The 14,220-nt window shown below is 41.8% G+C and overlaps 1 protein-coding gene across 1 annotated transcript in view; it reads left to right on the forward strand.

Annotated features, from left to right (window-relative positions):
* LOC136572026 (G protein-activated inward rectifier potassium channel 4-like) overlaps window positions 1–14,220 on the forward strand; it is a 190,481-nt gene that overhangs the window by 160,668 nt on the left and 15,593 nt on the right. The gene's annotated exons all lie outside the window — the stretch shown is intronic.

Consider the following 14,220-nt stretch of genomic DNA (forward strand, 5'->3'; position numbering starts at 1 on the left):
ATATGCAGCAGACCCGTGGGGATTGGCTGACCGGAGGAACCCCATGCCCAGCTAGCTCAATTAACCCTCATCTGTGAAGATGTGGTCATGGAAACCTCTAGAACTACAGGTTCCAGAAGAACGCACCTAACACATAGGAGCAGTATTATATCGTAGTAGTTATATTCTTGCATGTATTGGCCAGTATTATGGTAACTATATTCTTGACAAGACATCTCTAAAACTCTCGTAATAAAGAAGCATTGCCTGGATCCAGCCATAACACGCCATGGCATTTCTGGTACCATCTAAATGCAAGTAATACTTTTATCCTAGATAGGAATACCCATATGACTGTTGCCCCTGGTCCTACGCTCACATCAGCATAATTTTGTCTCATTTCTATAATGCCCCCTAGTATTATAATGCATCTCATCATAGCCCGGCTTTATTTCCTGTAACACTCCTGATTATTGTGAATGACACAGGGACGAGGCATGGCTTCTGAGCTCGGCTGATAATCCCTCCTTGTATAATATTATACCCCCCAAGGGGTGATTATCAACTTGTAAAACAAATTTATGCACCAAGCCAGATAAGTGAACAAGACTTCTTCTTAGATTTACACAGTGAAGGCCAGGAGCAAAAAGCTTCTGTAGATCAAAACTGGAAAAAAGACAACAAAAACAAATCTTATGTCTGCTCATCTGAACCCCGTGGCTCCTTAATAAGTCTGATCACGGCTGGTGCTCATGGACCAAAATTGACAATACTAGCAAGTCCAAATGGCAGAAGAGTAATTATACAAGTCAGTTACATTAGCGCTTATACATCCCATTTACTTTTGTAACAGGGTCATGGTATCAATTAAAGGAGGTGGGAATAGCATTTTCATCTAATTTGACTCTTAGTGACTCTTTCAAATCCTTTTAAACAGTGGAAATGAAAAGTTTACACACCCGTGTTAAAATGCCATGTTTTTTATATCTGTTGTATAATACAGCCTCCTATGTAGAAGAATATAGCTACTATAAAATTGCGCCTATGTAAAAAATATAGCTCCTATAACACTGCCCCCTATGTACAAGTATATAACTACTATAATACTGTCTCCTATGTACAAGAATATAACTACTATAATACTGTCTCCTATGTACAAGAATATAAATACTATAATACTGCCCGCTATGTACAAGAATATAACTACTATAATACTGCCCCCTATGTACAAGAATATAACTACTATAATACTGCTCCCCTATGTACAAGAATCTAACTACTATAATACTGCCCCCTATGTACAAGAATATAACTACTATAATACTGCCCCATATGTACAAGAATATAACTACTATAATACTGCCCCCTATGTACAAGAATATAACTACTATAATACTGCCTCCTATGTACAAGAATATAACTCCTATAATACTGCCCCCTATGTACAAGAATATAACTACTATAATACTGCCCCCTATGTACAAGAATATAACTACTATAATACTGGCCCCTATGTAGAAGAATATAACTACTATAATACTGCCCCCTATGTAGAAGAATATAACTACTATAATACTGCCCCCTATGTACAAGAATATAACTACTATAATACTGCCCCCTATGTACAAGAATATAACTACTATAATACTGCTTCCTCTGTACAAGAATATAACGACTATATTACTGCCCCCTTTGTACAATAATATAACTACTATAACACTGCCCCCTATGTACATGAATATAACTACTATAATACTGCCCCCTATGTAAGAGAATATAACTACTATAATACTGCCCCCTATGTACCAGAATATAACTACTATAATACTGCCCCCTATGTAGAAGAATATAACTACTATAATACTGCCCCCTATGTACAAGAATATAACTACTATAATACTGCCCCCTATGTACAAGAATATAACTACTATAACACTGCTTCCTCTGTACAAGCATATAACCACTATAATACTGCCCCCTATGTACAAGAATATAACTACTATAATACTGCCCCCTATGTACAAGAATATAACTACTATAATACTGCCTCCTATGTACAAGAATATAACTACTATAATACTGCTCCCTATGTACAAGAATATAACTACTATAATACTGCTCCCTATGTGCAAGAATATAACTACTATAATACTGCCCCTTATGCACAAGAATATAACTACTATAATACTGCTCCTATGTACAAGAATATAGCTACTATAATACTGCCCCCTATGTACAAGAATATAACTACTATAATATTGCCTCCTATGTACAAGAATATAACTACTATAATACTATCCCCTATGTACAAGAATATAACTACTATAATACTGCCCCCTATGTACAAGAATATAACTACTATAATACTGCTCCCTATGTGCAAGAATATAACTACTATAATACTGCCCCCTATGTACAAGAATATAACTACTATAATACTGCTCCCTATGTACAAGAATATAACTACTATAATACTGCCCCCTATGTACCAGAATATAACTACTATAATACTGCCCCCTATGTACAAGAATATAACTACTATAATACTGCCCCCTATGTACAAGAATATAACTACTATAACACTGCTTCCTCTGTACAAGCATATAACCACTATAATACTGCCCCCTATGTACAAGAATATAACTACTATAATACTGCCCCCTATGTACAAGAATATAACTACTATAATACTGCCTCCTATGTACAAGAATATAACTACTATAATACTGCTCCCTATGTACAAGAATATAACTACTATAATACTGCTCCCTATGTGCAAGAATATAACTACTATAATACTGCCCCTTATGTACAAGAATATAACTACTATAATACTGCTCCTATGTACAAGAATATAACTACTATAATACTGCCCCTTATGTACAAGAATATAACTACTATAATACTGCCTCCTATGTACAAGAATATAACTACTATAATATTGCCTCCTATGTACAAGAATATAACTACTATAATACTGCTCCTATGTGCAAGAATATAACTACTATAATACGGCCCCTTATGTACAAGAATATAACTACTATAATACTGCTCCCTATGTACAAGAATATAACTACTATAATACTGTCCCCTATGTACAAGAATATAACTACTATAATACTGCCCCCTATGTACAAGAATATAACTACTATAATACTGCCCCCTATGTACAAGAATATAACTACTATAATACTGCCCCCTATGTACAAGAATATAACTACTATAATACTGTTCCTATGTACAAGAACCTAACTACTATAATACTACCCCCTGTGTACAAGAATATCACTACTATAATACTGCCCCCTATGTACAAGAATATAACTACTATAGTAGTGCCTCCTATATACAAGAATATAACTACTATAATACTGCCCCCTATGTACAACAATATAACTAATATAATACTGCCCCTTATGTACAAGAATATAACTACTATAATACTGCTCCCTATGTACAAGAATATAACTACTATAATACTGCCCCCTATGTACAAGAATATAACTACTATAATACTGCCCCCTATGTACAAGAATATAACTACTATAATACCGCCTCCTATGTACAAGAATATAACTACTATAATACTGCCCCCTATGTACAAGAATATAACTACTATAATACTGTTCCTATGTACAAGAACCTAACTACTATAATACTACCCCCTGTGTACAAGAATATCACTACTATAATACTGCCCCCTATGTACAAGAATATAACTACTATAGTAGTGCCTCCTATATACAAGAATATAACTACTATAATACTGCCCCCTATGTACAACAATATAACTAATATAATACTGCCCCTTATGTACAAGAATATAACTACTATAATACTGCTCCCTATGTACAAGAATATAACTACTATAATACTGCCCCCTATGTACAAGAATATAACTACTATAATACTGCCCCCTATGTACAAGAATATAACTACTATAATACCGCCTCCTATGTACAAGAATATAACTACTATAATACTGCCCCCTATGTACAAGAATATAACTACTATAATACTGCTCCTATGTACAAGAACCTAACTACTATAATACTACCCCCTGTGTACAAGAATATCACTACTATAATACTGCCCCCTATGTACAAGAATATAACTACTATAGTAGTGCCTCCTATATACAAGAATATAACTACTATAATACTGCTCCCTATGTACAAGAATATAACTACTATAATACTGTCCCCTATGTACAAGAATATAACTACTATAATACTGCCCCCTATGTACAAGAATATAACTACTATAATACTGCCCCCTATGTACAAGAATATAACTGCTATAATACTGTCCCCTATGTAAGAGAATATAACTGCTATAATACTGCCCCCTATGTACAAGAATATAACTACTATAATGTTGCCATCTGCTGAGAGGAGTAGGCATACATTTGCCTGCAGACATTGTGATATCGCTGATTATAGGGTTACTGAACTGCCTTTGCTGTGGTTTCTCATGTATGGCTGTCGCTCGTTGGCTTCCCTCCTGCAGTGAATACATACTGTCGGTACTACATGACTTTCTCGGTTCCTGGTGATTTCCCAGCAGAGGAGAGACTCCGAACAGAATGTATTGGATGTAAATCCGCGGAGCGGTAGTGTGACAATCGGCATTCTGTGTCTACGAGGAAATATGTTGGCGATGAAGGGTGTCAAAGAAGAGACTGTTCAGCAGCAGAGCGTTCCCTCTGTGACACCAGGAGGCCGAAGCTCATCGCAGCCAGTGACATACATTTACATGCATTAGGTCTATGGTCACATCAGATACCGGAGACTGTGATAGGGACCGTTCACACGGGACGGAATTACCGCGCTGGACGCCGCCAGACCACGGCTGCAGAATTGCACACCAAATTCGATGGATCTAATTGCGGATTTTGATGCTGTAGACCCGCAGCAGATTCCAGGTGGTCGTGTGCAATACAGCTGTTTTCTGTAGTTCGCTTGTATTACCCACGCCATCGCTTAGCGATGATTCGGGTATGCGCAGCCCATACGCATTGTAATTGTATATGGGCCAGGGGTTATATATCCTCAACCATAGAGCACAATGGCTCTACGGTCACAGATTCCGTGGTAAAATAGAACATGCTGCGACTAAATTACACAATTCCGACCCGCTAATGTGAGCGGAGGGTGACTTTAATACTGGTATAGAGGGCACACATAACATCAGCCTTCAGGATCTGAGTAGTACAACCATACGCGCAAGGGCTTATTTTAATGTACTTTTTGCACCCGCAAGACAAGTTCATTTGCCCACGGCAAACAAAATCGCACCATTTGAAATGGGTATCAATAAGTTCCAGACGGGTTCTTTTTTACAACGGAGTTCCGCAGTGTTTCACGCATCTTTTTGCGTATTACGCTTGCATTTGCACATCCCCATTGACTTCTATGCTGACCTGTTCTATTTTTTTGTGGGCGTGTAACTGATTTGCGCGCACAGAGTACGGAAATGGACCTTTTTGCCCATATTGCGCCATAAGTACCCGCCCTGAAGCATAGCGCATTATGCCACGCTTCCTAAGAAACCTAAAGGGAGTCGTTTCGGCTTTACGCGGCGGAGCGCTCAGAGCATTTTGTGCTGCGGATGTCGGACAGACGACTCGTGGCTTTATTTACACTTCAGAGCATATCGGTGGGATATGAATGTATGATAAATGAGAATGTCGCTCCGTGGCGGTCCTACAGATGATCTCATACACCAGCTTCTAAGTTACTCATGGAATTGACGGAAGGCTTTCTTGAGCGCCGCTGCTCTCCCCTCGTCATGGTACGCCGCAGCAGCGCACATCCCAGATTTGATCTTAATACATAGTGTCTGGGCTACGAGCCTTCCCTACGGACGATGACGGCGGCTGTCAGCTGCTCTCACATTTAACAAGTCTCATTCAGGCCCGGCGTTGTGTGTTCCTATAAGATTTGCATGAATACGCCACGGCGCCCTCAGCCCCGCTAATTGGAGCAGACGGTCGGAAAACATCTGGATGGTGAAGGAGATGGGAAGAGGCTGACGAGGAGGCAGCTGGTACGGGGTTATATTAGCATATTAATGCATCTTACAGCCCATCCACTGACTTATTAACAGGTAGCAGATATATGTGCTGGCAGGATCCTACCGGACATCGAACCCTGCGGGCGCAGGATGTCCTCTTCTACCAGACTCCTACAAAGCATATTAAGCCATTCATTACTTATATCCGCTCCTAGGAAGGATACTATATCATCTACCGGGAATATCACCCAGCTTCTCCACTCCAGACTCCCGGATAACGCCGCTGCAGATGCATGATGTGGCCAACTTGACATTCAGAATCCTAGAAAAGCTGGGAAGGAGTAAATGTTATCTGTTGGTGTTTGTATACTTGCACATTTTATTAGCATAACTTTTTAGTTAGCAACCCAATCAAAATCTCTGCCATAGTGCCCACATGATACCACCGCACAGTACGCATATAATACCACCACACAGAACCTAAATCATACAGCCATACAGTACCTATATAATACCATCATGCAATTTTAATATTATACCGCCATATAGAACCTAAATAATACTGTGCCCATATAATAACACCATCCAGAATTCAACAATGCCACACTGCCCATATACTACCACTATATATAATTTAATGTTGCCATAGTGCTTATATAATACCATTATACAGAATCTAAATAATACTGACATACACTGACCATATAATACCACCATATGAAACCTAAATAAATATTGTCATACAGAACCTAATACCACCATACAGAACTTAAATAATATTGCAGCAGTGCCCATATAATACCACCATACAGTGTCTATATACTACCACTATACAGAACTTAATGCAGCCACAGTGCCTATATAATACTGCCATACTTCCCATATAATAACACCATATAAAACCCTGCCATAGAGAACCTAAATAATACTGCCATGTCACCGATAATACAACCTGCCATACAGTGCCCATATAATACCACCATACACAATCTAAATAATACTGCCGTACATTGCGCATACAGAAGATAAATAATATTGCAATTAGAGATGAGCGAGCGTACTCACTAAGACAAACTAGTCGAGCGAGTAGTGCCTTATTCGTGTACCTGCCCGCTCGTCTCAAAAGATTCGGGTGAAGAGCAGTGAGTTGCGGGAGTGAGCAGGGGGGAGCGGGGGGCAGAGAGTGAGAGAGATCCTACTACTATACAGTGAACGCATAATTATTGCCATATGGAACTGCTGCTCAGCACCTAAATAATACTGACATCATGTGCTCACACGATCATTATGTACGGTGCCTAATTAATACTGTAAAAAATGCCTACATAACAGTGCAAAACCGTGACCATATTGCAGTGTCCCGTCGGGAGAGGGTATAGTGCCTGGGAGGGTATAGTGCTGGCTTGGCACGGCAGCACTCACCAAACTCTTTCCTGGAGGGAACACACGCAGCCAAGGCTAGAGTATCACTGCAGTCCACCAAGGACACCCCTAAGATAGGGAATGCCAACACACAGGATAATGGGAGTTGTAGTTGTCACGGGTGACGCCACCGTTTCTTCACACACCGGTATGACCCTCGGTGGAGAATAAATGCAGCCACAAACGGTTCCACGGGTCCCTAGGAACGGTTAGATCCCAGCATATATTTTACTTGAAAAACCTTTAAAACAGGTAATACAAGGCAGTCCGATTAAAGACTTAAGGCTCGCGGTTTGACCGCAGCGAAAAACGTGAGATTTCCGCCGGGAAAAGCACTACTCCAAAACCCGCGGCACTTAGCCGCGGCTTTTGAAGCAGCCTGGCCGCTCGCTCTTCCGCTGCGGTGGATTCGCTGTCCCGTGTGGACAGGATTTCTGAGAAATCTCATCCACATGGCTGGCTAATCCCGCGGCAAATTCGCCCTGTGTGAACCCAGCCTTACAGTGCAGGCAAATGATTTCTGAATGTAGTACCTCCACAAGGCTTTTCTATCTTCACCACAAGGAAGCTGAAGGTGCTTCCCTGTCGCTCTGTGTATTAGACCCAAACCCTGAAGATGGAACTCTCTGGTACCAGACAAGATGGAACTCCTTTCCCGCTCTCAATCACTCCTACTTATACCTTCTCTCATACCACATGACATGACAGACTTGATACATTTACATGCAAGCTTGCAGGATTTTACTGTGCACTTAAAGGGGTTGTCCCACGAAAGCAAGTGGGTCTATACACTTCTGTATGGCCATATTAATGCACTTTGTAATGTACATTGTGCATTAATTATGAGCCATACAGAAGTTATTCACTTACCTGTTCCGTTGCTGGCGTCCCCGTCTCCATGGTGCCGTCTAATTTCAGCGTCTAATCGCCCGATTAGACGCGCTTGCGCAGTCCGGTCTTCTCCCTTCTGAATGGGGCCGCTCGTGCCGGAGAGCTGCTCCTCGTAGCTCCGCCCTGTCACGTGTGCCGATTCCAGCCAATCAGGAGGCTGGAATCGGCAATGGAACGCACAGAGCCCACGGTGCACCATGGGAGAAGACCTGCGGTCCACCGTGGGTGAAGATCCCGGCGGCCATCTTCGCAAGGTAAGTAAGAAGTCACCGGAGCGCGGGGATTCGGGTAAGTACTATCCGTTTTTTTTTTTTAAACCCCTGCGTCGGGTTTGTCTCGCGCCGAACGGGGGGGCTATTGAAAAAAAAAAAAAAACGTTTCGGCGCGGGACAACCCCTTTAACCCTTCTTACGCTGCAGCTGTGCAACACACATTGGAAATAACAAGACAGCTTTGCACAGTGCATCAACATAGGACAAACATGTATGGCATTTACGGAGGGGACCGGGATGGTGTGCTGGGCCACTACAATATTCTACTGCCATAAAGTGCCTATATGTACAGTGCGCACTGCCCCAGCATAGCACCATACAGTGAAAACAGTCCAAACACCAAGACACCTGATAGCACGTCCTACACTGCAACCCCCCAAGATGTAAGCTTAGAACGAAGCTCAGGCAATGAGGACCCCAAAGCAACTCTGTTGCCCCTGCTAGGATTTTGCCAAGTCTGCATGTGCCATAAAGGCCGTCCCAGTAACGTACAGTCAGACGTTGGCACAGACAGGGGCGTAACGGTAGCGGGTGTAGAAGATGCAGTCATATCCGGGCCCTGGAGCCTTAGGGGGCCCATGAGCTCTGTCTTCCCCATATGAGGGGACTGCTACTATAAATAAAGAATTATAGCGGGGGCCTAGTCACAGACTTTATATCGGGGTCCAGCAGCTTCCAGTTACACCTGTGGGCACAGAAATGGGTGTGGTAATTAGAAATACCCTCTTTAATAATAACTTTGCCTCTGTAGCTTTCTGCTCATCTCCGTCCATAACCGCATGTAGCGGTCAGCCTGACACATGCACCTCTGACAACCTGATGCCCACGCTCCCGCTGGCACTTGAGACATGAAATAGCTGCGACCATCTCACTGTGCTTAAGGATTAAACTCCTTCCACTTGATTCCCTCTATACGCAGCAGCGGGTCTCCATACTGGCTGACCTGGCATCTGGGCACAGGAACGTTCTCTGACAGCTACTTGTCACATCTCTCCCCACCAGTCGTGCTGTGCCAAATAAGTGAGGCCGTTCTCATACACTGAATGGCTGTTAATGACGGCTGGACGCTGCTTGTTGTTTTGCCAAATGCGCTGAAACACACAAGAGCTGATTGGAAAGTACCAACGTGGCAAGCACGACCATCTGTGATTCCTCCGCTGCCAGGCTGACGACTCACATCGAGCTTCAGATGTGCCAGTACTGAAGGGCAGTGCCACCTGGTGTAGGATGTGGTACCTGCTCAACGGGTGTGATGCTCGCAGGGGGTTGTAAGACATCAACAGAAGAGGCAATAAATAACAGGGCTGTAGAGATTTGTTCTGAGCAGACACTGAACAAGCAGGGCATGCTGGGAGCTTACAGCTCTGAAAACTTCAGTATGGTAAATGCAGCTCGGGAAAATAATACAGGATCAGTATAAGATGAAAGATGTGTTTACAAAGTGACTCAACTAAATCAAGGTGCATATACTACACTATACAATGTACAGGAAAACCGGTACAGCATAGAGCAGTACACACAATATATACAGCATGTCTTATAAATTGGGCGCCTGCCAGCATTTATTCAGCATCACAGCACAGCAAACATATGCACAGTCAAACAGTTTGTACAGCATAAAGTAGCACAGTTCATATGCAATAAAGTCCAGGGTTCACAACCCACAGGGTCCTGTCACTAACCCCTCCTGGGGCGTCTGGAGGGTGTCTTCCTCCGTCAGACCAGGTGACAGGACCAACTGGTCCACACTGGACCTCAGCTTGCAGCCTGTCCTGCACTGCTAAGCTGTAACTTTCCCCTTTGCTTCTGGCAGGAACTGGCTTTTATGCAACTAATTCCTGCTACACCCATCGGGTGTTAATCTTATCTTTTACTTTCCAGGTATCAGACTGCCTGACTAGCACACCCTGCAGGTCATTTTGATACTGCACCGCTAATATATAAATAAATAAATAAATATATATACAGTATATATATATATATATATATATATATATATATGTATATAATTATATTATATACAAGAGATACCAAAGTCAAGCTAGCTGGCTCTGTACTGCTATATACAAGAAGATGTATAAATTATACCAGCTGTACAAATATATTTATATACAAAGGGAGCCAAGGTTATACCAGCATGGTCCATATCACTATATACAGGATATACTGGTATATAATTATATATGCACACATATAATCAAATACCAGCTGTATATGTAGAATTATATACAGAACATTCCCAGGTTATACCAGCATGGTCTATATCACTATATGCAAGGTGATGCATAACTTATACCAGATGTACATATATAATTATATACAGAGGATGCCCAGGTTATACCCACATTCTCCATATCACTACATATAGAAGATATATAACTCATACCAGCTGTACAAATATAATTATATACAGGAGATACCCAGGTTATACCAGCATGTTGCATATCACTATATACCGCATGTATAACTCTACCAGATGTACATATATAATTATATACAGAAGATACCCAGGCTATACCAGCATGGTCCATATCACTATATACGGCATATATAACTTATTTGAACTATACATTTATAATTATATACAGGAGAGATCCAGGTTATACCAGCATGCTCCATCAAACTACTAACGATGACCTGTCTGTCTGTGCGCAAGTGAGTGAGTGGGTTTATGAGTGACATATGCTCCGCCCCTGATCACATGACAGTGATGCTATCAAAAGGTCCTTCGTCCCCAGTGAAGGAGTTACATGCTCCACCCCTGATCACATGACGGTGACATCATTACAGGTCCTGTACGCACACAGCTGCTGTCAGGCTAGGTGTTCGCTAGTATTCCATAGCAACTGAGGCCGCAAGGGGTTTGTAGTCCGTCTGTAATCTGCACAAGGATGCCTAACCTTTGATGACATCACCGTCATGTGATCAGGGGCGGATCATGTAAGTCATTCACTCGGAATAAGCATGACTGTCATGTGATCAGGAGCGGAGCATGACGGTGACGTCATCACAGGTCTTTCATCTCCACTGTTGTGCTGCTTCTGATCCCTGTTGTATGGGATGAAGAATGGATGTAGCAGAGCTGTGTGGCGCATTGCACCACCAGAAACACTGCTACTATAATAATGTCCTACTAGTTACTACTATCAATATATACAGGAGATGTACATATATAATTATATTCAGGATATACACAAGTTGTACCAGCTGTACATATATAACTATATACAGGAAGATGTACAACTTATTCCAACTGTGTACTGCTCAACTAATTATTCAATTATATACAAAAAATGCCCAGGTTGTATCGACATAGTCCATATTACTTATGTAAGATATATTTAATACAGTATATAAGCATCTGCACTGTGAAGGTGATTTCACCCTGCGGTACTGCAGCACAGTCCCCCATTTACGCCATGAATTCTCCATGTGACGTTTGTACCTTGCAGACCCCCCACCTTCTGGCATCTGGACCCAGTCATCCTGATAATTCCTGCTCATGGACTTTGTATTCAGGTTCATGATGCATAAAAATCTAATAAAGATGATAAACACACTTATTACACTTATAATGCAGGGAGCGTTCACATATAGCGGGGTAGACTCTCACATATAGCGGGGTAGACTCTCACATATAGAACGGTAGACTCTCACGTATAGAAAGGTAGACTCTCACATATAATGGGGTAGACTCTCACGTATAGTGGGGTAGACTCTCAAATATAATGGGGTAGACTCTCACGTATAGAAGGGTAGACTCTCATGTATAGCAGGGTAGACTCCCACATATGGAAGAGTAGACTCTCACATATAAAAGGGTAGACTCACTTATAGAAGGGTAGACTCTCATATAGAAGGGTAGACTCTCATATACAGCAGGGTTGATTCTCACATTGAATTACACTGCTTTGCAGAGTAAATACTGCAGTATGAAAAAATGCCCAAAATAAGTTGAAGTTTAGCACACAGACAGAGAATTATTAATTGCAAACAAGTCCACGTCTCCTGGGGCCTAATAACCATAGTCATCGGTAAGTCACAGGGCCACCATGCTGGGTGATACAGTCATTAACGCAGTGTGGTATTGATTCAATGAGAGCCGGAATACTGTCCTGGGTGGTATTGACCGTAGTCATCCTCATTCCAAGATTCTGGGAGAGCGATCAGTCGGCGTCTAATTGTGTCCCGCAGATTCACGATTGGAGAGAGATCTGGTGATCATGTTGGCCAAGGAGTCACCGGAACATCTTGTAGAGTGTGCCTGCTGATGTTCACTGTATGGGGCCCATAGTATCCTGCTGCAGAATGTGTTGGGTATACGCTGCAGAACATAATGGTGTGCTGTCAGTGTACCCCAGATGCGTACTAGAGGTGATTGGCTGTTGATGCTGATGGCACCTCAAACCATGAGTCCACGTTGGCGAGCTATGCGGTGTTCCATAATGGTGGAAGTATCAGCTTTATTGCCACATGGTCTCCAGACCCTCACTCAGCGATCATTGCTAAGGCAGAATCTCTGTTCCTCACTGAACAGCACGCTGTGCCATTCGTCACACCAAGTAGTTCTGGAGCGGCGCCACTGCAAGTGTTCATTACAGCAGTACAATGTGGGGGGCAGCCTTCGCAAGGGATGGCATGACCACAAACCGAGGCTGCTCCATACGCAGCAGCTACCAGCTGTGGGTGACTGCCCACTACAGTTTTTTTTCACAGCGAAATTCGCAGCGGTTTTAATTTTGCAGGGGTCTATGGGACTTGTAATGTTAAAATCGCGATCGCGCAAAATTGCAATTTACCGCGAAATCGCGATTTTAACATTACAAGTCCCATAGACCCCTGTAGAAAAAAAAAACGCTGCGAATTTCGCAGTAAAAAAAACTGTAGTGGGTAGTCACCCTGTTTCTGATAGCTCACAGCTGCTGGTAACTGCTAGAGTTTGCTCTGATTTTGGCGGGTAACCATTTAGATGCTGCGGTCATAGCTGACAGCTTTGAGAGGGGGCCCTTCCCATACCATATCGGCCCTTCCCATACCCTATCGGCACTGCCTGCAACAGAATCAGAGGATTCTGATGGGCTAGCATGGTAACCCAGAGCCTACTAAAGGCTCCCAGGCCTGATAAGCCTAGATGCCTTTCAAGCCCTTCCCTGTGAACAAGTGATTGCAAGTTCAAGTCCCCTGGGACTAAATAAAAGTGTAAAAAAAAAAAGATTTAATACATTTTTTTAAAAAGGTAAATGAAAAAAATTTAAAGTTCAATAAACTCCATTTTCCCATTAAAAAAATCTAAACAATTAAAAAATAAATAAACGCACCTTTGGTATGGCCATGCACGTAAAAGTGCAAACTATTAAAATACTACAATATTTATCCTGCATAGCAAAGGTCGTAAAAAAAAAAAAAAAAAGTACAGAATACCAGAATTCCATTTTTTTTTGTTATCCTATTTACCAAAGAACTTTAATAAAAAGGGATCAAAAAGACATAGGTTTCCCAAAATGGTACTGATAAAATCTTCAGCTCACGCCGCATGAAACGAGTCCTCGCACAGCCCAATTTAAAAAAAATAAAAATTTTAAGTTATAGGTCTCAAAATTTGAAGACGGAGATCCAATTTTTTTAAAAAGAAATAAACTTA

This window comes from Eleutherodactylus coqui, chromosome 6 (genome assembly GCF_035609145.1).
Source record: "Eleutherodactylus coqui strain aEleCoq1 chromosome 6, aEleCoq1.hap1, whole genome shotgun sequence".
Taxonomy (NCBI): domain Eukaryota; kingdom Metazoa; phylum Chordata; class Amphibia; order Anura; family Eleutherodactylidae; genus Eleutherodactylus; species Eleutherodactylus coqui.